At 39.4% G+C, this 23,182-nt stretch overlaps 1 protein-coding gene and 1 long non-coding RNA gene across 5 annotated transcripts in view; both read left to right on the top strand.

Annotated features, from left to right (window-relative positions):
- The window catches only part of CCNY (cyclin Y), a 290,463-nt gene that overhangs the window by 46,009 nt on the left and 221,272 nt on the right, over positions 1-23,182 (top strand). The window lies entirely within an intron of this gene.
- Positions 70-22,532, top strand: LOC118630077. The gene is made up of 7 exons (XR_004959519.1): positions 70-121; positions 10,661-10,784; positions 13,165-13,273; positions 13,494-13,534; positions 15,049-15,190; positions 21,851-21,967; positions 22,166-22,532. It is a non-coding gene; the product is annotated as an uncharacterized LOC118630077 (long non-coding RNA).

Here is a 23,182-nt window from a genome sequence, read left to right as displayed (position 1 = left end):
TGTGTTCATTTTTTCCTTTGTTTCTGTTGCCTTAGGTGATGTATCAGTGAAAATTCTGCTACGTATGATGTCCGAAATTTTGATGCCTACATTTTCTTCTAGAATTTTGATGGCTTCACAGGTCACAATTAAGTCTTTTATCCATTTTGAGTTTATTCTTGTATATGGTGTAAGTTGATGGTCTAGTTTAATTTTTTTCCTTGTAGCTGTCTGATTTTACTAACACCATTTATTAAAGAGGCTGTCTTTACTCCACTGTATGCTCTTGCCACCTTTGTCAAAAATTAATTGAGCATATTGCCTTGGGTCTATTTCTGGGTTCACTGTTCCACTGGTCTATATGCCTGCTCTTGTGCCAGTACCAGGCTATTTTGATTACAGTTGCTTTGTAGTATATCCTGATATCCAGTATTGTGATCCCCCGTACTTTGTCCTTCTTTTTCAAAATTGCTGTTGCTATTCGGGGACTTCTTTGGTTCCGTATGAACTTTTGAATTATTTGTTCTAGTTCTGTGAAATATGTCGTTGATATTTTGATGGGGAGTCCGTTGAATCTATAGATTGCTTTGGGTAGTATGAACATTTTAATGATGTTAATTCTTCCAATCCATGAACAAGGTATGTGCTTCCACTTCTTTATATCTTCCTCTATTTCTTTGTTCAATGTCCTGTAGTTTTCTGCAAATAGGTCCTTTTCTTCTTTGGTTAAGTTTATTTCTAGGTATCTTAATTTTTTGGCTGCGATGGTAAATGGGATTTTTTTTTCAGTTTCTCTTTGTGTGAGTTCATCATTGGTATATAAGAATGCCGTCGATTTCTTGACGTTAATTTTGCATCCTGCTACTTTGCCAAATGCATTAATTAAGTCTAGTAGATTTTTGATGGAGTGTTTAGGGTTTTCTATGTATGATATCATGTCATCTGCAAATAATGACAGTTTCATTTCCTCCTGTCTAATTTGGATCCCTTTTATTTTTTCTTCCTGTCTGATTGCTGTGGCTAAGACTTCCAGTACTACGTTAGATAAGAGTGGGGAAAGTGGACATCCCTGTCTTGTTCCTGTTCTTAAGGGAATGCTTTTAGTTTCTGCCCATTGAGTATGATGTTGTCTGTAGGTCTTTCATATATGGCTTTTATTATGTAGAGATATGATCCCTTTATTCCCACATTGCTGAGCTTTTTTATCAGAAATGGATGCTGGATTTTGTCAAAGGGTTTTTCAGCATCTATTGATATCATCACGTGGTTTTTATTCTTCATTTTGTTTATGCGGTGTATCACGTTTATTGATTTGCGAATATTGTACCAGCCTTGCATCCCTGGAATGAATCCCACTTGGTCATGGTGAATAATTTTTTTGATGTATTGCTGGATCCTATTTGCTAGTATTTTGTTCAGGATTTTGGCATCTATGTTCATCAGGGATATTGGCCTGTAGTTTTTTTTCTTAGTAGTGTCTTTTTCTGGTTTTGGAATTAAAATTATGCTGGCCTCATAGAACGAGGTTGGAAGTCTTCCTTCTTCTTGAATTTTTTGAAATAGTTTGAGGAGAATGGGTGTTAGTTCTTTTTTGAATGTTCGGTAAAACTCACCCGTGAAGCCGTCTGGGCCTGGGCTTTTGTTTACTGGGAGAGTCTTGATTACCTCTTCAATTTTCTTAGTTGTTATGGGTCTATTCAAGTTTTCTATCTCTTCCCGGTCCAGTTTTGGGAGACTATGTGTTTCTAGAAATTTGTTCATTTTTTTTAGATTATTGAATTTGTTGCCATATAGTTGTTCATAGTAGCTGTTAATTATCTTTTGTATTTTTGTGGTGTCAGTTGTTACTTCTCCTCTTTCATTTCTGATTTTGTGTACTTGGGTTCTCTCTCTTTGTCTCTTGGTGAGTCTAGCTAAGGGTCCATCATCAATCTTGTCTATTTTTAAAAAAACCGTTCTTTGTTTCATTGATCCTTTGAATTTTTTTTTGGTGTCCATGTCATTTATTTCTGCTCTGATCTTTACTATTTCCTTCCTTTTACTTGCTCTGGGGTTGTCTTTTTGTTTGCTTTCTAATTCTTTAAGTTGTGAGGATAGACAGTCAATTAGAAATTTTTCTTGTTTCTTGAGGTAGACCTGTAGTGCTCTGAACTTCCCTGTCAGAACTGCTTTTGCTGCATCCCATAGCTTTTGTGTTGTTGTGTGTTCATTTTCATTGGTTTCTAGGAAGTTTTTAATTTCTTCCTTGATCTCCATGGTAACCCATTCATTGTTTAATAACATGCTGTTTAGCCTCCCGGTGTTCAAATGTCTTTGCATGTTCTTGTTGCAATTGATTTCTAGTTCCATGCCATTGTTATCCGAGAAGATGCTTGATATGATTTCAGTCTTCTTGAACTTATAGAGATTTATTCTGTGTACTATCATGTGGTCTGTCTTTGAGAATGTCTCATGTGCACTAGAGAAGAATGTGAATTCTGTAGTCTTGGGGTGTAATTCGCTGTAGATATCTATTGAATCCATTTGGTCTAGTGCTTCTTTTAGAGTCTCTGTTTCGGTGCTCATTTTTTGTCTAGAGGATCTATCCAGTGGTGTCAGTGGGGTGTTGAAGTCCCGTGCTATGATTGTATTGTTGTCGATTTCTCCATTGAAGTCCTGTAGAAGATTTTCAATATATGTTGATGCTCCTATATTGGGTGCATATATGTTTATCAAGGTTATATCTTCCTGTTGGATAGATCCTTTCAATATTATGCTGTGACTTTCTTTGTCTGTAGTTATGGCCTTCATTTTGAAATTTGTTTTTAGATATGAGTGTTGCTACCCCAGCTTATTTTGCTTTCTGTTTGCTTGGAAGGTTTTTTTTCCATCCCTTCACTTTCAACCTATGTGAGTCTTTTGTTGTGAGGTGGGTCTCTTGTAAAGAATATATAGATGAGTCATGCTTTCTTATCCAATCAGCTACTCTGTGTCTTTTTATGGGAGCATTCAATCCATTTACATTTAAGGTGATTATTGATATGTACTTACTTATTGCCATTTTTGCTTCGTTTGGTTCTATTTTTCTTCCTATTTCTTCTACTAATTACAGCAGTCCTTTTAACAACCTTGCAGTGCCCGTTTGGTGCTAATGTGTTCTCTTAGCCTCTTTTTGTCTGGGAAGGTCTTTATTTGATATTCTTTTTTTTTTTTTCAACTGTTTTTTTTTTTTTTTTTTTATCCTCACCCGAGGACATTTTTCCATTTTTTGTTCAGGTAGAGTGGGAGAGAGAGAGAGAAACATTGATGTGAAAGGAACACATCGAGTGGCTGCCACCCGCACAACCGACCAGGGCCGGGGACAAACTGCAGCCGAGGTACGCGCCCTTAGCGGGAACCGAACCCGGGTCTCTCAGGACCGCAGGCCGATGCTCTAACCGCTGAGCCAAACCGTCCAGGGCTGATATTCCATTTTGGATGATAGCCTTGCTGGGTAGAGTAGTCTTGGATTCAGATCCGTGTTTTTCATGACCTTGATTACTTCATGCCATTCCCTTCTGGCCTGTAGTGTTTCTTGTGAGAACTCAGCTGGTAGCCTTTTGGGGTTTCTTTTGTAGGTAACCTGTTGCTTATTTCTTGCTGCTTTTAGGATTCTCTCTTTGTGTTTTATTTTTGGCATTTTAATTACTATATGTCTTGGTGTTGGCCTGTTTGGGTTCTTCTTACATGGGGCTCTCTGTGCTACTTGAACTTGAATGCCTTCTTCCTTCACCAAATTAGGGAAGTTTTCTGTCACTATTTCTTTGAATATATTCTCTAACCCTTGCTTATTTTCTTCTTCTTCGGGGACTACTATGATGCGAATATTATTACGTTTCCAATTGTCCCACAGTTCTCTTAAGCTGTCTTCCTGTTGTTTTAATCTTTTTTTTTTCGGTTTTCTGATTGGTTGAATTTTTCTACCCTGTCTTCTAATTCACTGATTCGGTCCTCAGCTTCCTCTACTCTGCTTTTTAGACCTTCCAATGTGTTCTTTATTTCTAATATGTCATTCTTGATCTCTTCTTGGTGGTTTTTAATTTCCAGTTGGTTTATTTTCAGCATCCCTATGTCCTTACTCATGCTGTTGAGCTTTCTCAAGATCATGGCTCTGAATAAGTGAAATTTTAATCAAGCGGATAAGATGAGTATTTCAGGCATGGGATGTGGTAGGAAGAAGGTTTGCATCTTAGTTCTGAGAGTCAGAAGCCAAGTCCATCCTGTTTACCATTGTACTCCAGTGTCAAGCACAGTGTTGGCACTAGAAGATGCTCAAAAAGTAGTATTGGAATAAGTGGCATGCAGTAGGAATTCAGAAACTATTTCTTAAATTTAATTTGAAATATATCCGGGAGTATTTAATTTAGGCTGATGTAAAGGTTCATGTAGGAGTGAAGAGAGAGGACTGGAGAAGTGGACTGAGGCCATGCAGAAGGCTCGGGAATATGAACTTTATTTTTAGGCAGTGAGTAAGATTTATCAGCAGGGCAACAGTGTGATTAAGTTGGAGGTTTTAGGTGATTTGTTGGATATATTGGAGGGGTGGTAAAAAGCAGGGAAATCACAGTTCCTCTCCGGGTACAGGGATATTTCCCATTGTCATTGGTTGTTCTTATCCTTGAAGTTATTGTTGAAAGATAGGAAGACCCAGTGGTCCAGAGCTGGAGGGTCTCTTCAGTCTGGCTGAGCCTGGGCCTGGTACTTAACTTCCTTTAACCTCAATTTCCTTTTATGTAAAATGGGGCTAATAAAATTACCTCCTATAATTGTTTGGAGGATAAAATGAAATAGAAAGAAAGTTCTTGGTACAACGTGAGCACTCAATAAATATTAATAATATTACTAAGTAAAAGTCATTTCTTTTGAAATAACATTGGGTCAAGTCTCATGGATTTTATAGAATAAAACAAACACTTTGAAACTTGGGACAGTTTAGACAACTCTGGAATGCCATTCTGAAAGAGGCTGGCTTCAACAGAAGAGACTTTGTTAGAGTATGTCTTTCCTCTTGCCTCTCACGCTATGTAATCTGGAGGTGGGCAGTGTTGTCAGGGCACACCTGTGTAAATGTATCTTTTCCTTGGATACCTCCACAGGTCTGCATTTTTTTTTTTTTAATCCTCATCCGAGGACATTTGTGCATTTATTTTCAAGTAGAGCAGGAGGGAGAGAGAGAGGGAGAGAGAGAAACATCGATGTGAGAGACACATCGAGTAGTTGCTACCCACACAACCTCAACCGGGGCTGGGGACAAACTGCAACCGAGGTACATGCCCTTAGCGGGAACTGAACCCGGGACTCTCTGGTCCGCAGGCCGACACTCTAACTGCTGAGCCAAACTGGCCAGGACAGATCTGCCATTTGAAGGTAGTTTTCCTAAACCAGAAAAAGGCATGTTTGAATTACTAGAAATAAAATTATTTCTTTAACATAATTTTCTCTCAGAGGACCTCTAATTTTGCCTGATCTCCCAAGTAATGTGATTCCCTCTTTAAAAAACTTTGGAGTATAGATGCTGGTTTAACTACTTGGTTAATACTTAGACAGAAGGACATTAGTTATTATTTTTTATCAACACAAGGAAAAGGGTAAGATTATCAGAAGAGTGATCTAGGTACGCATGCTAAAGAAACTCTTGAAAGTGAGAAATGATAGAATCTGGAATTGACTAGAGTTGAAGCTGTGGCATTTTCTTGCCTAAAGGTCATTGTAATCCAGGTGACAATTCCTTATTTGAGAAGGAAACCCTGTAGTGGAAAAACACCTGACTGGAAATCGGATGACCAGGCGTAATAATGTTCACTTAGTCTTTAGCTGTGTGACATCGGACAAGTCTTCTAATTTTCTGGGTTTTGGGTTTTGACCCCTCATCTCTAGGATTCATTTATAGACCGTGTCCTAGTAATTTTCATTTGCAGAAACTGCTCTGCCACAAAAATTGAACAATCATAGTCTTTTTCTAGTTTACAAAAAAAGCACTTTTAAAATTGAATTGATAAGCTTTAATTCTGAGTTTTTCTTACATGAAGTTGTCTTTAACTCTTTTGCTTCTTTTCATCTGCTACCAAGTGTTTTTGTGCGTGTGTGTGTGTGTGTGTCTGTATTGTTATTTTCACGGAAGTGGGAGACTCTAGTCATCTTTTATACTTGGATCAGTTGTCATAGGCATATCTCTGCTAGTCTAACTATTCCTGGGTTTGTGGTGGAACTTATTCACATCCTTGTTTTATAGTATTTTCAGAGTGCTCACCAGAGACAGGGCTGATGGTGCTTGGGAGCAGTGACTGCTCCACAGCCTGGCCATGTGAGTCAGGCAGGCTTCCTGTGGGCATGGAGAGAACCCTTCTGAGTTGGGGTTAATTAAGAGTTTTGGATGTGAAGAGTCTTAAAATCATATATTTTAGATCCTTTGAAGGGCTTCGGAAATCATCTTACTTGACTTTACTCTTCTTAACTAAGGCTCAGAGTTATCAGAGGTCACAAGGCTAACTCTGGTGAAAGGCTAATAAGGTTGGTTTGAACCAGCAAATCTCCACAGTCCAAGCTGGTGTACTTTCCACTGCTGAATTCTTATATCTTATTACTGTTTAACTTCAGAAATTGTCCAGTGTTTTTCACTTTTCTGATACAACAGTAGCTTGCCTATTGTCTTGAGGAACTTCATCTTGCTCTGACATCATGGAAATCCAGCCAATGTGCTTCATGGAAGTAGTGCAGTGTCAAAGCAGTCTGGATTAATACATTTTCAGGCAGAAATGTCCCTGCAGTGTACTGTGGACAAGACTGTTTAAGAGTATCAGAGGTGCTCTTGCCAGTGTGGCTTAGTTGGTTTAACATTGTCCTGTGCACCAAGGGCTCCTGGGTTAATTCCTGGTTAGAGTACATGCCCTGGTTGTGGGCTTGATCCCCAGTAGGGAACATGCAGGAGGCAGCCAACCGATATTTCTCTCTCTCCCTCTCCCTTCTTCTCTTTCTCTATAATCAATAAAACACATATTTTAAAAAAATAGTATAAGAGGTGCTGATGACTGTGTGGGTGTCAGTGGGATAGAGGGGCAGAGCAGGACAAGTCAACCTTGACAGATACCCCACCTGTGACCTTATACTATGTTTCATCCGATCAGAGGCATGGGCAAACTGTTAATGGTATGAATATTGTATTGTTTGGTTTCAGGGGTAGATTTGTTAATACAGTTGCAAAGCTAAGGATAAAAATTGTCTTTGGCAAGACTGTTTCTACAGAACTTCTGTAACTCCTGTAAACTTGGATTCTTGCTTTTAGAAAACAGAAGAGCCCTGGCCTATTTGGCTCAGTGATTAGAGCATCGGCTTGCTGACCAAAGGGTCTCAGATTCGATTATGATTAAGGGCAACTACCTGGGTTGCAGCTTCAATTACCAGCCCTGGTCAGGATCCTGCAGGAGGCAACCAATTGATGTATCTCCCTCACATTGATGTTTCTCTCTCTCTCTGTCTCCCTCCTTCCCACTCTCTCTAAAAAAATCAATAGAAAAATATTCTCAGGTGAGGATTAACCAAGAAAAAAAACCCAAAAAACCAAAAACAGAAGAAATTTCAATAAATTCTTTATGGAAAAAATTACAAAAATATAATTTAAGAGAATAAGTTCTTGCTCAGGCTGGTGTTGCCTAGAGCATTGGACTAGGTACTGAAGGATTGCAGGTTTGATTCCTGGTCAAGGGCATGTGCCTGGGTTGCAGGTTCGATTCCCAGCCCCAGTGAGGGCACATGCAGGAGTCAACCAATCGATGTGTCTCTCTCACATTGATGTTTCTCTCTCTCTCCTTCCCTTTCACTCTCTCTAAAAATATCCTCAGGTGAGGATTAATAACAACAAAAAAGAGAATAAGTTCTGGGTTTTCTTCTATTAATTTTATCTTACCTAAAATCATCATGGGGTTTTTATCAGTGTGCTGAACCAGCACTTAGGTGAGCTAAAGATAGATAAGAATTTGCAATTGAAATGTGTTTCTCAGATTAAGCTTACTAATATGTAATAGAGTATTTTTCTGGTTCCATACATTATCACATGTGAGTATTTCATAATTGGATCGCACAGAAATCTATATTTTATTAGATTAGAGGTGACCAACTACCTTAAGAAAGTGTGTTTCAATTCTGACTTGTGTAACTAAACTTTGCAGACCACTTTTCAGAACACTTATAAGTATGACCTATATACTATCTGCATCAGAATTATCTGGATGGCTGTTTGAAAATACAGATTTCTAAATCATTATTTGCAGGGATAGGATTAGGGAACCTGCATTTTTAGTACATTTTTTTCAGATGATTTGCCCTAAAGCCTTAGCTCATACTTGCCTGACAGCCATCCCAGGATTTCAATGGTGAGGGTATTGTTTAAAGATAGGAAGTGAATTTCTGTGTTACCTGCCACCATATTCTTTGGACATTTATACGTATTTGCTATGTACCTGGAAGCAGGCTAGGTTTGAAATCTACATTGAACATTATAATTATTGACTTAGCCAACTATAGACCTTTGGAAGATAACGTTAGGAATCTTTTGCTCTATCTTCATTGCTTTGCAATTATTTCAGAGACTTGGGCGGGTGATGTGAGATACTTCATACTTTCCCTATTACTACTTTTCTTCCTTTGGTCATCTATATCCTATCTAGTCTTGGGTAGAAGCTTTTAAATCTTGTTCATTGTTGATTGTCTGCTTTTTCATTTGCTATTCTATGAAGTTTTATATTTTATTATTTTTAAATGTTTTTTTTTAACTTGATTTTTAGAGAGAGAGGAAGGGAGAGAGATAGAAACATCAATGTGAAAGAGATACATCGATTGGCTGCCTCCTGCATGCCCCCTACTGGGGATCGAGCCTGCAACCCAGGCATGTGCCCTGATGGGGAATCAAACTGGACCTCTCAGTCCATGGGATGATGCTGAATCCACTGAGCCATACTGGCTGGGCTATTTTATTATTTTTTAAAAATATGTTTTTATTGATTTTTAGAGAGAGAGGAAGGGAGAGGGAGAGATAGGAACATCGAACAGCTGCCTTCTCCAGGCCCACAACCCATACATGTCCCCTGATTTGGAATCAAACCCGTGACCTCTTGGTGCATGGAACCACACCCAACCAACTGAGCTACGCAGGCTGGGCAACTGTGAGGTTTTTTAAAAAAGGCTGGATTTCTTTTCCTATCTTCCCCACAGAGCCTGTGTGTCCCTTCAGGGCAGAAACTGTATGTGGTTGATATCAGTAATATGACTGCCCAGCCTAGTGTGAGGACACAGGAGGAATGTGAATCCTGGTTAGTGACTGACTGATGGATGCAAAGTGACCTGGATGGCTAGTGTCTCTGTGTTCATTCATCTTAGACTCTCACAAACCTCCCCTTTTGTCCTGGTTTCACTGTTGCCACACTAGTTCCTAACTTTATTTCTCTTGACTGTTCTTCCCTTGTTTCCATCTTTGCTTTTATTTATTTATTTAGAGAGGAAGGGAGAGGGAGAGAGAGAATCGATTGGCTGCCTCCTGCACACCCCCCACTGGGGATTTGGCCCACAACCTGGGCATGTGCCTGGACTGGGAATCAAACCGGCAACCGCTTGGTACATGGGTTGACGCTCAACCACTGAGCCACACCGGCTGGGTAGAACTTGACACATTTTAAAAGAATAGTCTTTTCATCTCCATAGCTGGTCACGTGGAGTTTTTTCTGTCATCCATCTTTTTTTTTTAATTTATTTTTATTGTTGAGAGTATTAACAGATGGCTCCCCTTTTATCCCTCATTGACCCTCCCCCCCATTTGTCTTTGTGGTAAATGACTGTACATTAATTTTCAGTGCTGTGAAATATATCTTGTTATATAAAGACTAGTGACAAATTGTTGTGGCAGAAATTTGGTTGGTGGGAAGAGAGTGACTGTGCACACTTGGAGGATTAGAAGATGACTGTTTAATACGCACTTGTGCTGGCAGCAGAGTCACCTCCAAAGGCTGAGCCCGAGTTCCAGCCACCTTTTATACGTGATAAGCTTCCGGGTATTTGGGAGTTTCCTAGTTCTCTAGTTTAGGTGGTTGGTGCATGTAAGGGGATTACAAAAGCCAGGGACGGGGTCTCTGCACTGCCTAAGAGAGTTGTCTGCAGAAGGCTTGCCTTCTCAAAATGACACGTTTTCTTTTTAACCTCACCCGAGGATATTTTTTGTTTTTGTTTTTGTTTGCATTTATCTTCAGAGAGAGCGGGAGGGAGAGAGGGAGGAAGAGAGAGAGAGAAACATCGATGTGAGAGAGACACATCAAGTGGTTGCCACCCACACGACCCCAACCAGGGCCGGGGATGAACTGCAACCGAGGTACGTGTCCTTATCCTGGACTCTCAGTTCCGCGGACTGACACTCTAACCACTGAACCAAACCGGCCAGGGCCAAAATGACAGTTTTTCAACCAAAAGATTAGGTTGAGATGTTCTGCAGTTGCAGGTGGGTTCTGCAGTTGTATGGGGGGTGCTCTTTCATAATTGAGCCAATTGAAAGTATTCCATTGTATGGTGATGCAGGTTTGATCACTGTAAATCGTTTCTTGGCTTCTCAGATATACATTCTGAAACAATTTTTCATTCCTACCAAACTAGAGGTCTTAATATATGTGTCTCTGAAAAATAGGTAACCATGCCAAAGATAATGCTGACAAATGGGAGAAAAAATGAAGAGATTTAGAACGTTAAAACCAGGATGCAAAGGAGACGAGCATATTGTCAACACTTAATTAGGAATTGATACTAAACAGGTACCATTATGTTTATAATTTTGACAGGAAAAAAGGCTTAAGAATAAGGGTTCAGACTGTTGAGAAGCTGAAAAGCTAAGAGGAAGAGTGTAGATAGATCAGTGCTTTTTTCTTATGGAATCAGGTAGGGGCTAGGAGTGGGGGAGGGCAGGAATACTAAAAGTAAAATTTCTACCCTGGTGAAAAAAGCACTTCACTTTCTGCACTTAGTAAGCTCCTCTCCAATTAGCGTGGTGCCCTCATGTTGTCTCCCTGTTGTCTCAAATGGCAGCATTTCTGATTTTTATATGGCTGAATAATATTCATCTATTTTATATATATGGCAACTTTTTTTATCTGTTCAGTCATTGATAGACAGTTTCTGTGTCTTGGCTATTCTGAAGAATGCTGCTATGAACATGAGGATGCAGATACCTCTTTGATACAGTGTTTTTGTTTTCTTTGGATCTATACCAAGAATTAGAATTACTGGATAGTATGGTAGTTCTATTCTACCATACTTTTTGAGGACCTCCATACTTTTTGTTAAAAATTATATTTATTTATAATTGATTTTAGGGAGGGAGGGGGTAGAGAGAGAGAGAGAGAGAAAAAGAAACATCGATGTGAGAGAGACACATTGATCGGCTACCTGACCGGGGATCAAACCCACAACATAGGTATGTACCCTGATTGGGAATCAAACCTTCGACCTTGGAGTACACAGGAGGATGCTCCAACCTACTAAGCCATACTGCCCAAGGCTCCATACTGTTTGTAGTAGTATCTGCACCAATGTGCAATCTCACTAGCAGTGCACAAGGACTCTCTTTTCTTCACTTCTTCACCAACTTTTGTTATTTCTTGTCTTTTTTATATCAACCATTCTATCAGGTGTGAGGTGATACCTTATTGTGGTTTTGATTTGCATTTCCCTATATTGATGAGGTTGAGCACCTTTTCATTTACCTGATGGCCATTTTGTACATCTTTTGTGGAAAAATGTCTGTTCAGATGCTTTGCCCATTTTTAAATTGTATTATTTAGTTTGTTGTTGTTATTGCACTCTTAATACATTTTGGATGTTAGTTCCTTATCCAGGAACCTTATTTTTGCCAAGGGCCATTTGAATATTTATAACATCGTTTGAGGTCTGTACAAAATTATCAATTTAAAAATTAGCCTGCTATGGCCCGGCTGGTGTGGCTCAGTGGTTGAGCATCGACCGACCCATACAGCAAGAGGTCGCGAGTTTGATTCCCAGTCAGGGCACATGCCCAGGTTGTAGGCCTGATCCCCAGTGGGGGGCATGCAGGAGGTGGCCATTCTTTGTTCTCTCTCATCAATGTTTCTCTCTCTTCCTTCCTCTCTCTCTCTAACATAAATAAAGAAAAAAAAATAGCCTACTATATTTGGTCAGACTAATTTAGTGAGGCGATGTTAGCTGGTATTGATTTTGTGGGCCTCGGACATTTCCCACCCCTGGATTGGATGTATTGTTGGTGAATGTCTTCCATTCAGTAGGCTGCATTTTTTGTTGTTTTTGTTGTTGATGGTTTCTTTCCATGTGTAAACTCTTTAGTTGGATGTAGTCCTACTTATTTTTTATTTTGTTGCTTGTGCTTTAGGTGTCATATCCAAAAAATAATTATCAAGAACCATGTCAAGGAGCATTTTTTTTCTGTTTTCTTCTAGGAGTTTTGTTTTACATTTGTCTTTAATTCATTTTGAATTTATTTTTTCGAGAGGTGTAAGATTGGGGAGTGGGTCTAGTTTATTCTTTTGCATATGAATATCCAGTTTTTTTTACCACCATTTATTGAAGAGACTTTTTTCTCCATTGATTATTCTTGGCTCTGTTGTAAAATATTGGTTGACTGTATATGCTTAGGTTTATTTTTGGACTTCATTTTGTTCCATTTCTCTATGTGTCTGTTTTTGTACCAGTACCATGAAGTTTTGATTACTGTAGCTTTATGATATAGCTGGAAATCAGGAAGTGTGATGCCTTCTGCTTTGTTCTTCTCTCTCAGGATTGTTTTAGCTATTTGGGATCTCTGTTTTTCCATATAAATTTTAGTATTGTTTTTTCTATTTGTAAAAATTGCCATATGAAACTTGATAGGGATTGCATTGAATGTATAAATGGCTTTTGGTACTGTGGACATTTTAACAATTTAATTCTTCCAATTCATGAACATAGGGATACCTTTTCATTTATTTGTGCGTCAGATTTCTTTCATCAGAGTTCTGTAGTTTTCAGTGTAGAGATTCATCTCCATGGTTAAATTTATTCCTAAGGATTTTATTCTTTTTGATGCTATAGTAAGTGGGATCGTGTTTCTTTTTTTAAATTTTATTTTATGTGAAATACAACTTTATTCTGATTCCAAACAAAAAGGTTTCACCACTGAATATTGTGATGTGACTGTAGCAGTCTTATATTTGAAACTCAACGAGGAAACAACTGCATTTTCAAACAGCTAAATATGCATGTTCGAAAAATGAAGGTAGGTACTTTTAAAAAAAATCCTCACCTGAGCACATTTTTCCATTTATCATCAGATAGAGTGGGCGGGAGGGAGGGAGGGAGAGAGAGAAAAAAACATCAATGTGAGAGAGACACATTAACTGGCTGCCTCCCCCGTGACCTGACCAGGGCTGGGGATGAACCGCCACTGAGGTACGTGCCCTTAACTGGAATTGAACCCAAGACTCATTGGTTTGCAGGCCGACACTCTGACTGCTGAGCCAAACCGGCCAGGATGAAGGTACTTTTTTTAACTGCCACATTCACTGTGAAGCCCATTCATCTCTTTCAGCATACCAGAAGTTAAGCACATGTTCTGCCAAGCTATATAATAAAGTGGAAAATACACTATATCATTTTCCTTTTTAGATACTTCATTGTTAGTGTATATTTAAAAAAAAAACCCCAAACTACTGATTTTTACATACTGACTTTGTATCTTGACACTTTACTGAATTTGTTTATTGAACATATCTAACAGTTTTTTGGTGCAATACAGGATTTTCTTTATATAAAATTATGTCATCTGCAACTAAAGCCAGTTTCCTTTCCTTTCCTTTCCTGTCCTGTCCTGTCCTGTCCTGTCCTGTCTGAATCACTGTAGTCAGTCATTTGTTCTTTCATGTAAAAGTGGTTTGCAATGAAAAAAGTGGCAAGTCTAGCTTACTACTCAAAGTTTCCATATACTTAAAGTGCTTTTCCTCAATGGGACCATTGAAATACTTTCCATTTTATCACATAGAATATTAAAAAGAGATGTACTCAAAGGTAGAGATTTAATAAAATTAATAATTTTAATACTTCATCAAAGGCATTCTTGAAACTGGCCTTTCCCCCCATCTCAGTGTGTGAAGTGAAGAATACAGTAACTACTGATACAGTTTAATGTCACTACCTTGACAGAGCTGTGAGCAGTTTTACCTGTTGTTGCATTTGACCATTACTGCAAATGTTAACACAGTAAAAGGGAGAAAAATCTTAGTATTGCAGTGCAATTAGTTTTGACCTTGCAGACCCCCTGAAAGCTTCTTGGGTAGCCCCAGGGATTTGGGAACCACATTTTGAGAATTGCTGGACTAGCACATAGTAGATGTTAAATATTAGTAATACTCAATTGATGCTGTTGTTTTGTATTTATTTACTTATTTGTTTTTTACAGATGTCCTTCCTTTTCCCCCCATTGACACCCTCTTCCCCACTCCTGCACCCCCCAACCTTAACAATATTGTTGTCTGTGTCTATTGGTTATGGATATATGATTATGAATTCTTTGGTTTGTCAGTCTGTTCCCTACTTTCATGTCTCTGGTTCTATTTTGTTCATCAGCTTAGTTTGTTTATTATATTCCACAAATAAGTGAGATCATATGATATTTGTCTTTTCTTTGATGGGCTTATTTCGCTTAGCATAATACTCTCCAGGTCCTTCCATGTCATCTCAAAGGTAAGAGATCTTTCTTCCTTACAACTGCATAGTATTCCATTGTGTATATGTTTTTATTTTAATTCTTTATTTATAGCTCTGTCTTCTTTGGTCCAGGCTCTTATCTCTACATCACTAGTACTGGATACAGTGTGCCAGAGGGAATAAGCATGATAAATAATGTGATGAATGTATTAACTCCTGTGGGCTAGGATTGTTAAGTAGTTGCTGTGGTGCTGTATGCTAACATGAAAGAGGCTGCTTTCCTGGATGTATAGTTTATCACATGGTGCTTTCTTGATAACTTTAATGCTGAATAACCTTTTTCCCAAGGGTACCAGATAACTGAAGAATTTGCATATTTGACATTGGCTGTTTACCTACCTCTCAGAGGATTCTGTGAATGATGCTTGAGCTCATGAAGATGTTTCAGGCAGCTGCAGTGTGTGTGATTTACAAAAGTCAACTTGTTGCGGTGAGGGTCTGCGAAATGAACAAAAAACACAAACACACACAAAGACAGACAAGACTGCAACCCCGAAGTCCTGCAGCAGTTTACTTTTATAGCTAAGGAGATAGGCCGCCATGGTCCCAGTTCCTTTCAAGATAACTAATCTAATTATCACCCCTGCTGGTTCTTATCAAACTCCATTCAAAGGTTAGAGCTGATCTTGGGAACAACTGGTCCTTCCTGTTTGCAGACAAGGAGGAGGAGCTAGCCTGTGTGCAGGACACGCTCTGAATTGTTCTTAAAGAGTTGAGCAGCACTCCAAGGCATCTGTGTGCAGAATAACCTTGTTAACCTTTGCGTGAGTCCATCTGTGTGCGGAATAAACTCACATACAATCTACATCAATTCTTTTTTTTTTTATCCTCACCTGAGGATATTTTTCCATTTTTTGTACAGATAGAGTGGGAGGGAGAGAGAGGAAGGGAGAGAGAGAGAGAAACATCGACGTGAAGGGACACATCGAGTGGCTGCCACCCGCACGACCACCAGGGCCGGGGACAAACTGTAACCGAAGTACGTGCCCTTAGCGGGAACCGAACCCGGGTCTCTCCGGACCGCAGGCCGACGCTCTAACCGCTGAGCCAAACTGGCCAGGGCTCTACATCAGTTCTTTTCAGGAATTGGCCAACATGTGCATTTCGACCTGCATACAGAGCACAGATGCTAGTGCAGGGGAGCTGAGATATAGGGAGGCTGAATAGCACCTTCCAAATCAGTTGGTGCCAAAGCTGGGGCCAGTTCCCTGAGTTCTGCTTGGATCCATTTCTCCATTAAGACCTGGCTTCTCAGCACTTCAGTGTTTTTTGTTTTGTTATGTTTTTTATGACTAAAAGGTCACGAGCACTGGAGCTATTACTAATCAGAGCGTTGGAAAGTTTTGGGTTTTTTTTGGTACTCTTTATTCCAACCCTGATGTTTGGATAATTCACCTAGAGGTGACTGTTGTTATATTTGGTTTCAAAATGGACATCTATTTGGCTTCTGAGCTTTTCCTTATTATAAGTGTTAAGTGGGAGAAGTTGCTTTTCTTAAAGTGGATTAACTCTCTGTGGTTTGACCAGAAAACTGTCTCCTATAGGGCACAGGAGTTGAAAGGGACCCTAGATATTGGCTCTGGTGAGTGTGATATGATGTGTGATCTTCAGTGTTTTATAATGTAAGAGATTTGGCCTGGTGTTAACCCACTTATATGGGTAATTCTTTAGTAAGGGTTACTAAGTCCCCTGTTACTGCTTCTTATGCTAGGGTGGGTATATATGTGTTGAGAGTTAGAAGGTTTTTTTTTGTTTTTATTTCTGTTTTTCTTTTTAGTGAACTAGTAGCTTCTCACAAAAGCCTTTAGAGCAGAGACAGTAGGGAGCCAGTGGGAGACTAGAAGAGCAGAGCCTAGTGTTGAGAGGGGAGATGGGCTGCTACCTCAGGGAACTGTAAAATTTGTTGGCATTACAGTTTCCAGTGTGATGTCCCATATCCTGCCCGAATTGATGCTCACCATGATCTTATTAGACCAGGAGGTGTAGAAAATTAGACTCATTAATGTCATTCTAAAGTTATTAGGTTAGCCAGTGGTAGATGGGCATCAGTCCTCAGGCCTCCTGCTTCTTGATGGATGTGTGCGTGCGTGTGTGCATGTGTGAGTGTGTCTTTGTGTTTGTAACTACACTAGGCTTGTTTCATTAGTAGGAGAGGGTTCTCATGGCCACAGGCAAGGCAGGCAGTGGAGTATCTAGTGTGCTAAGTGGCTCCCTTGCTCAGACGTGGATGAAAGTCACAAGAAGTAGAACAGGGTCTTTTACTGAGCAAATGCAGAAGCCACTCTGCAGAGATGAGATGAACCTCAGCCAAAGTATGGTTTCTGTGTCAAAGGCTGATAAGGCCACACATGCACCAAAAGAGTATAAAAAAGTCTTCTTATTCACATCATGAAGCTTTGAGGGAGATTCCAGGGTATGCTCTCAAGCAGGCTGAAAGTGTCTTCAGAGAGCAGAGAAAGGAGACTGGCTTGGCTTATATAGTATTTAGAGGGTGAGGTTGGCTCAGGACTTCCTTGCCCCATCTGCCTGGGTGGGCTTGGGCGGTTTGAAACTCCTGCACATGCCAAAGGATGGGTACTTGGGCTTTCTTGCTAGCTTTCCCAAATGTGGGGCAGAAAGGGAAGGTGGGAAGTGGTAGGGCTTGAGCACTGTCAGTAGTCAAACATCAGAAGTGGAGCCAGACTGTATTAGAGGAATATACATCTTTCTGCAGGGACAAAGCAACTAGCAATTTTGTTCTAGGGGAAGGATTAAGGAGCTGCTGGAAGGACTGTGGACTTAGCTATGGATATAACCCTGCATGACCTCAGCTTTATATATCCTATACCCCACATTTCCTCTCCCATGTTAAAGTGATACATTTAGGCAGATTAGAGTGTTATACCCCTGGGAACAAAGGGAAATGTGTGGTAAAAGATGAGAATGTGGTAGACAATGGCCATGAATGCATGGATTGAGAACTGTCTGTCTTCTCTCTGTTGTCCATCCCAGCCCTATTTTACGCTGGGAGTTGTTAGGAAGAAAGTTAACCTGGGCCAGTAATCTGTCAGAAGATTTAAAATCCCATTTCAGCACACAGGAAAGGGATCATAATCATCCTTTCCAAATCTTTTAGCACTGAGCAGGCTGAAGCTACCCCATGAAACAGGTTACACAGAGTGAAGAAATGCTGGTGAGTCAGTAGGTTGTAGGGGTAGGACTACTTGGTTATAGGACTTTTTGAATTTGGAAATTGTCTTAGTTATTGATTTGGTTATACTTGGAAGCCAGTTTTAGGAAGCAAGTAGGGTGTGAACTCTTTAAAAAATGTTTTTATTTCTTTATTGATTTTAGAGAGAGAGGAAGGGAGAGGGAGAGAGACAGAAATATTGATGACTGAGAACATGGATTGTCTGCCTCCTGCATACCCCCCACTGGGGATTTCGCCCACAACTTGGGCAACTTAAGGTGCCCTGACCGGGAATTGAACCAGCGACCTCTTGGGTCAACGCTCAACCACTGAGCCATACCGGCCGGGCAGGACATGAACTCTTTCTTTTTTTTTTTTTTAAAAACTTATCTTTATTGTTGAATATATTACAGATGTTCCTCATTTTTCCCCTATTGACCCCCTCCTCCCCACTCCCACCCCCATCCTGCCTTTCCCCACACTGTTTGTCTGTGTCCATTGGTTATGCATATATACATATAAGTTCTTTGGTTAATTTCTTCCCACCCTCAACCCCCCTTCCCTTTGAGGTTTGTCAGTCTAACAGCCAATTTGTACTTGTTAATCCTTTCACCTTTTTCACCCATTCCCCCAATCTCACTCCCATCTTGGCAATGAACAAAATATTCTCCGTGTGTATGAGACTGTTTCTGTTCCGCTTGTGTATTTTTTTTGGTAGATTCAATTGTTGATAGCTATGTATTTATTGCCATTTTATTTGTTCATATTTTTTATCTCTTCAAGAAGACCCTTCAACATTTCATATAATAATGGTTTGGTGGTGATTAACTCCTTTAGCTTTTTCTTATCTGGGAAACTCTTTATCTGTCCATCGATTCTAAATGACAGCTTTGCAGGATAAAGTAATCTTGGTTGTAGGTTCTTGCTTTTCAGCACTCTGAATATTTCTTGCCACTCCCTTCTGGCCTGCAAGGTTTCTTTTGAAAATCAGCTATCAGTCTTATGGGAACTCCCTTGTAGGTAACTAACCGCTTTTCTCTTGCTGCTTTTAAGATTCTCTTTGTCTTGAACCTTTTGCATTTTGATGATGATGTGTCTTGATGTGGGCCTCTTGGGGTTCATCGTGTTTAGAATGTTTTTTTTTTCTTAGACTGTATTACCAGAAAATACATCTTTCTGCAGGGAAGTAACAACTAGCAATTTGGTTCTTGGGGAGAGATTAAGGAATGGTTTTGGTCTGGCTGAACTATTTCTACTGTCTTTAAAATTTTATATAACTGTGTATGCTTTGTATATTCAGGCCACCATTCCATTCCAGCTACATGAAAGGTGTATTTGTCTGATCATGGTTGTTTTCTCTGGTTTATAGTAGATTCTCTCAAATTTTCTGTGACTTTTTTTTTTTTTTAATCCTCACCCGAGGACATTTTTTCTATTTTTTGTTCAGATAAGAGTGGGAGGGAGAGAGAGGAAGAGAGAGAGAAAGAGAGAGAGAGAGAGAAACATCGACGTGAAAGGGACACATTGAGTGGCTGCCACCTGCATGACCAACCAGGGCCAGGGACAAACTGCAACCGAGGTCCGTGCCCTTAGCGGAAATTGAACCCGGATCTCTCTGGACCGCAGGCTGATGCTCTAACCGCTGAGCCAAACCGGCCAGGGCTTTACTGTGACATTTTACTCATTCATTTGCATGGTCAGCAAGCAATTGTAAATGCCCATTCTTTTATCAGTCCAGAAAACCTTAGAGTCATTTGTGGTATGTTTTGCATTCAATTCATACAGCATTTTGAGGGTATTTCTCTCATTTAGGAACAGTTCTCACCATTGTATCTTTTGTTAGTCTTCGATCCATGAAGAGTAGAAAGATTCCAGGGTATTGCCTGGGCTAGGATCAGTTTCAGATTATTGAGGGCTTGGATCCACAAGTGCTGGTCCCATTTTGGTTTGTATTTTGTCGTGAATGCCTGAAAGTCAGTTTGACATCATATTACTGAAGCATTTATGTGTAAGACATTGATTATGCAGTTTTCACTATAGGAGATGACTGACTAGTGGTCAGAACTTATTTCGGGACTGTCTTTCCCCTTCAGCCTCACTCCTAATTTTTACCTGGGAATTAAGCCCCCTTTCTAGTCTGGGATTCATAATGGGGTATTAGACTCCAAAGACACCCTAGCCATCCTTATTTCTTTTGTTTTTTATATATATGAGTAGAATCTGATAACAGGTCAGTTCAAACATCTATTTTGAAAAAAAATTAGAGAGAATTAGTATAATGAATCTCTATATATTTATCATTTAGATTCAGTAATTTCAAAGTATTGCCCAGGTACAGTTAACTGTTATATAAAGAAGACTTGACTATGCTTTTATTCCTTCACAACAGCCTCGTGGGGCAGACAGTATTATATCTCTCCGTACCGCAGGCCGACGCTCTAACCGCTGAGCCAAACCGGCCAGGGCAGACAGTATTATATCTCTATCTTGAAGATGAGAAAATGGACTAGCCGAGACAGATGAAGTAACTTGCCCAAGGTCACACAATCAACAACCACCATTCAAAACCTGTGTTCTAACCCTCTCTATTTCACTGCCTGCAGAAGTGTCCTCTTGTCTGATGTCCGCAGTAAGCTAGAGTCTGACTAGAAGTGGGACCAGGAGATCTGACTATGAGTTTTTTTAATGATGATTTTATTGTAACTCTTTTCTTGTCATTATTCTTTTGCACCAAACTATTTTATGAGCTTGAAGATTCTGAGTACCATTTAACCCTGCAGCGGCAACTGTGGTGTACCAAGGATGGCGTTGGGATTAGTCTGCTCCAGGTCAAGTGATAAGAGGTTCAACATCTGTAGGGAATTTAATAACAATAATAAATCATCCAAAAGTTTGTCTGCAAAGTCTAAAGTCTAGAATTGTGCCTGTGATTCTAAACAATGTTGGTAGTAACATATTTCTCTGACAAAATATTTTGTTGGTATATGTTCTAAATAATTATTATGGTAACTTGAATTTTAATAATAAGTGTCAAATGAGTACTTTTTGATTACTTATCTTTTAATAGATACTTGGAAGTTAGATCAGAGACTCCTAATTATACATTTGGCCCAAACACATGCATTCATTTCAAGAGAAGATTTTTAAGAGTTTGGAGTTGTACAGGCTTGCTTTGGACAGTCTTCATGCATTTAACCCCTGCAGTACTACATATTTCGGCATTTAAATAGTAGATTTAAAATGAACGATGATAGTATTATTGAATTTTATAATTCTGTTATTCTATGCGACCACTTAAAATTTTTGTTGTTTAAAAGTTAAAACAGTGAAACAGCGTAAGCCTTGAGGTATAATATTTTTGTTTGGTAAGTACAAATTTTAGTTCATACATGAAATGATATAAATTTGCATTATATCTATAAAGTTAAAGTTTATCATTTTAAAATTAATTGTTCTAATACTAAACAAATCAAGAAAATAATAGTTATTGATTTTTATATAAAAAGTTTTTTGAAAATAGTTTTTTATATAAGGAGAGTGTATTAAAAAAAAAAGATCCTTCCTGTTTGTTGAATACACTATGTGTGCCATTGTAGCCAGAATACGTTTTCTGTGATTCATTAAAACAATTTTTTTTTTCTATATTGATTTTAGAGATAGAGGAAGGGAGAGGGAGAGAGAGACAGAAACATGGATGAGAGAGAACATCGATTAACCGCCTCTTGCATGCCCTGCACTGGGGTCCTAGTCCACAATCTGGGGACCGAACCGGCGACCTCTCGGTGCATGGGTCGATGCTCAACCACCGAGCCCACTGGCCAGTCTCTGTGATTCATTTTTAAGTGAACAGATTGGGAATCTTGTATACAGTCGTCCCTTGCTACTTCGCGCTTTGACTTTCCCGGCTTCATTCTATTGCAGATTTTTCAGACCATTAAAAAACCGCGATAGAGTGAAGCTGGGAAAGTCAAAGCGCGAAGTGGAGGGACGACTGTGTATAAATAAAGACTCCTACTTCGTGGAAACTCATTTATCGAGGTTAGAGTCTGGGACTGATTAACCGGGATAAACGAGGGCCGACTGTTATGTGTAGCCTGAGCCTTTGGCAGGACAGGAAGACGCACATTACTTGTATTGAGGGATTACTAAGTACCAGAATTTGCTAGCATTTGGTGCACTTTTATCACACTTTGTCTTTTGATGAGCTTCTTCCAGTCTTTTCTTCATTGCTGACAGGCTTAGAGACAGAGCAGTGACAGCTCCACCAGGGCCTGCTTAGCCTCTCAGCCTCGCAGAGGGTAAGGCTACTCTTGGGAGGAGTGCTGGCCAAGACTGTGGAGTGGTGAGTTTTGGCTCCTCTGCTCTTACCTTTAGTACCACTTAGGACAGAGGTTCCTAACTGATTTTGTCCCCAGAGGACATTTGGCAAGGTCTGTAGACATTTTTGGAAGGAGGTGCTACTGGCATTTAGTGGGTAGAGACAGGGATGCTGCTAAATCTCCTGCAGTGCCCTGGACAGTCTTCCACCCACTCGACAGTTATCAGCGCCAAAATGTCAATAGTGCTAATGTTGAGAAACTCTTAGAGCAGATCACTTAAACTTGTTTAGCGTTGTTTTCTCATAATGGGGAAAATAATAGTACTTTTCTGATAATGTTGTGAAAAACTGTGGGAGATAATAAATTTAAAAGCTTAGTTGTTGATGTAATGATTATGATTAACCTAGTGGAAAAACCCAAAAGGATGAAAAAACTGCTGCTGTGATATACTCAGAACAGTAGAAATACTATACCTTTTTATATCCTTAGTATAAGTGGATAATGCTTAGAATAATGACCTTGAACCGGGAAATTGTACTGGAAACCAAATAGAAACATTTTAAAAACAAAATAGTGTTTCTGGCCTAATGCTAAGTTTGTCAGTATTTTCCAAACTGGACTGATAAATTACCTGGGGTTTGTAAAAGGACATAATCCCTCCCTTAAAAATTTTGATCAAGAGATTAGAGTGGGGCCTGGGAATCCTCAGTTTTAACCTTTGTCTTTAGTGATTCTTAAGATCAAGCAAGGATGGGAAACAGTCATTTTAGTCAGGAAAAAGGTTTCTTTGTCAAGTAAATTTGGGAAACTCTGGCTGAGAGTAAAGAGTCCTATATAGCACTTTGCGTGCCTTTAATATGATTAACACACACACACACATTATACAAATTTATTTATTCATTCATTCATTTATTTATATTTACATTTTAAAAAT

This window comes from Molossus molossus, unplaced genomic scaffold (genome assembly GCF_014108415.1).
Source record: "Molossus molossus isolate mMolMol1 unplaced genomic scaffold, mMolMol1.p scaffold_m16_p_1, whole genome shotgun sequence".
Taxonomy (NCBI): domain Eukaryota; kingdom Metazoa; phylum Chordata; class Mammalia; order Chiroptera; family Molossidae; genus Molossus; species Molossus molossus.
The sequence above is the reverse complement of the archived record's forward strand: the minus strand, read 5'-3'. Positions and strand labels throughout refer to the sequence as shown.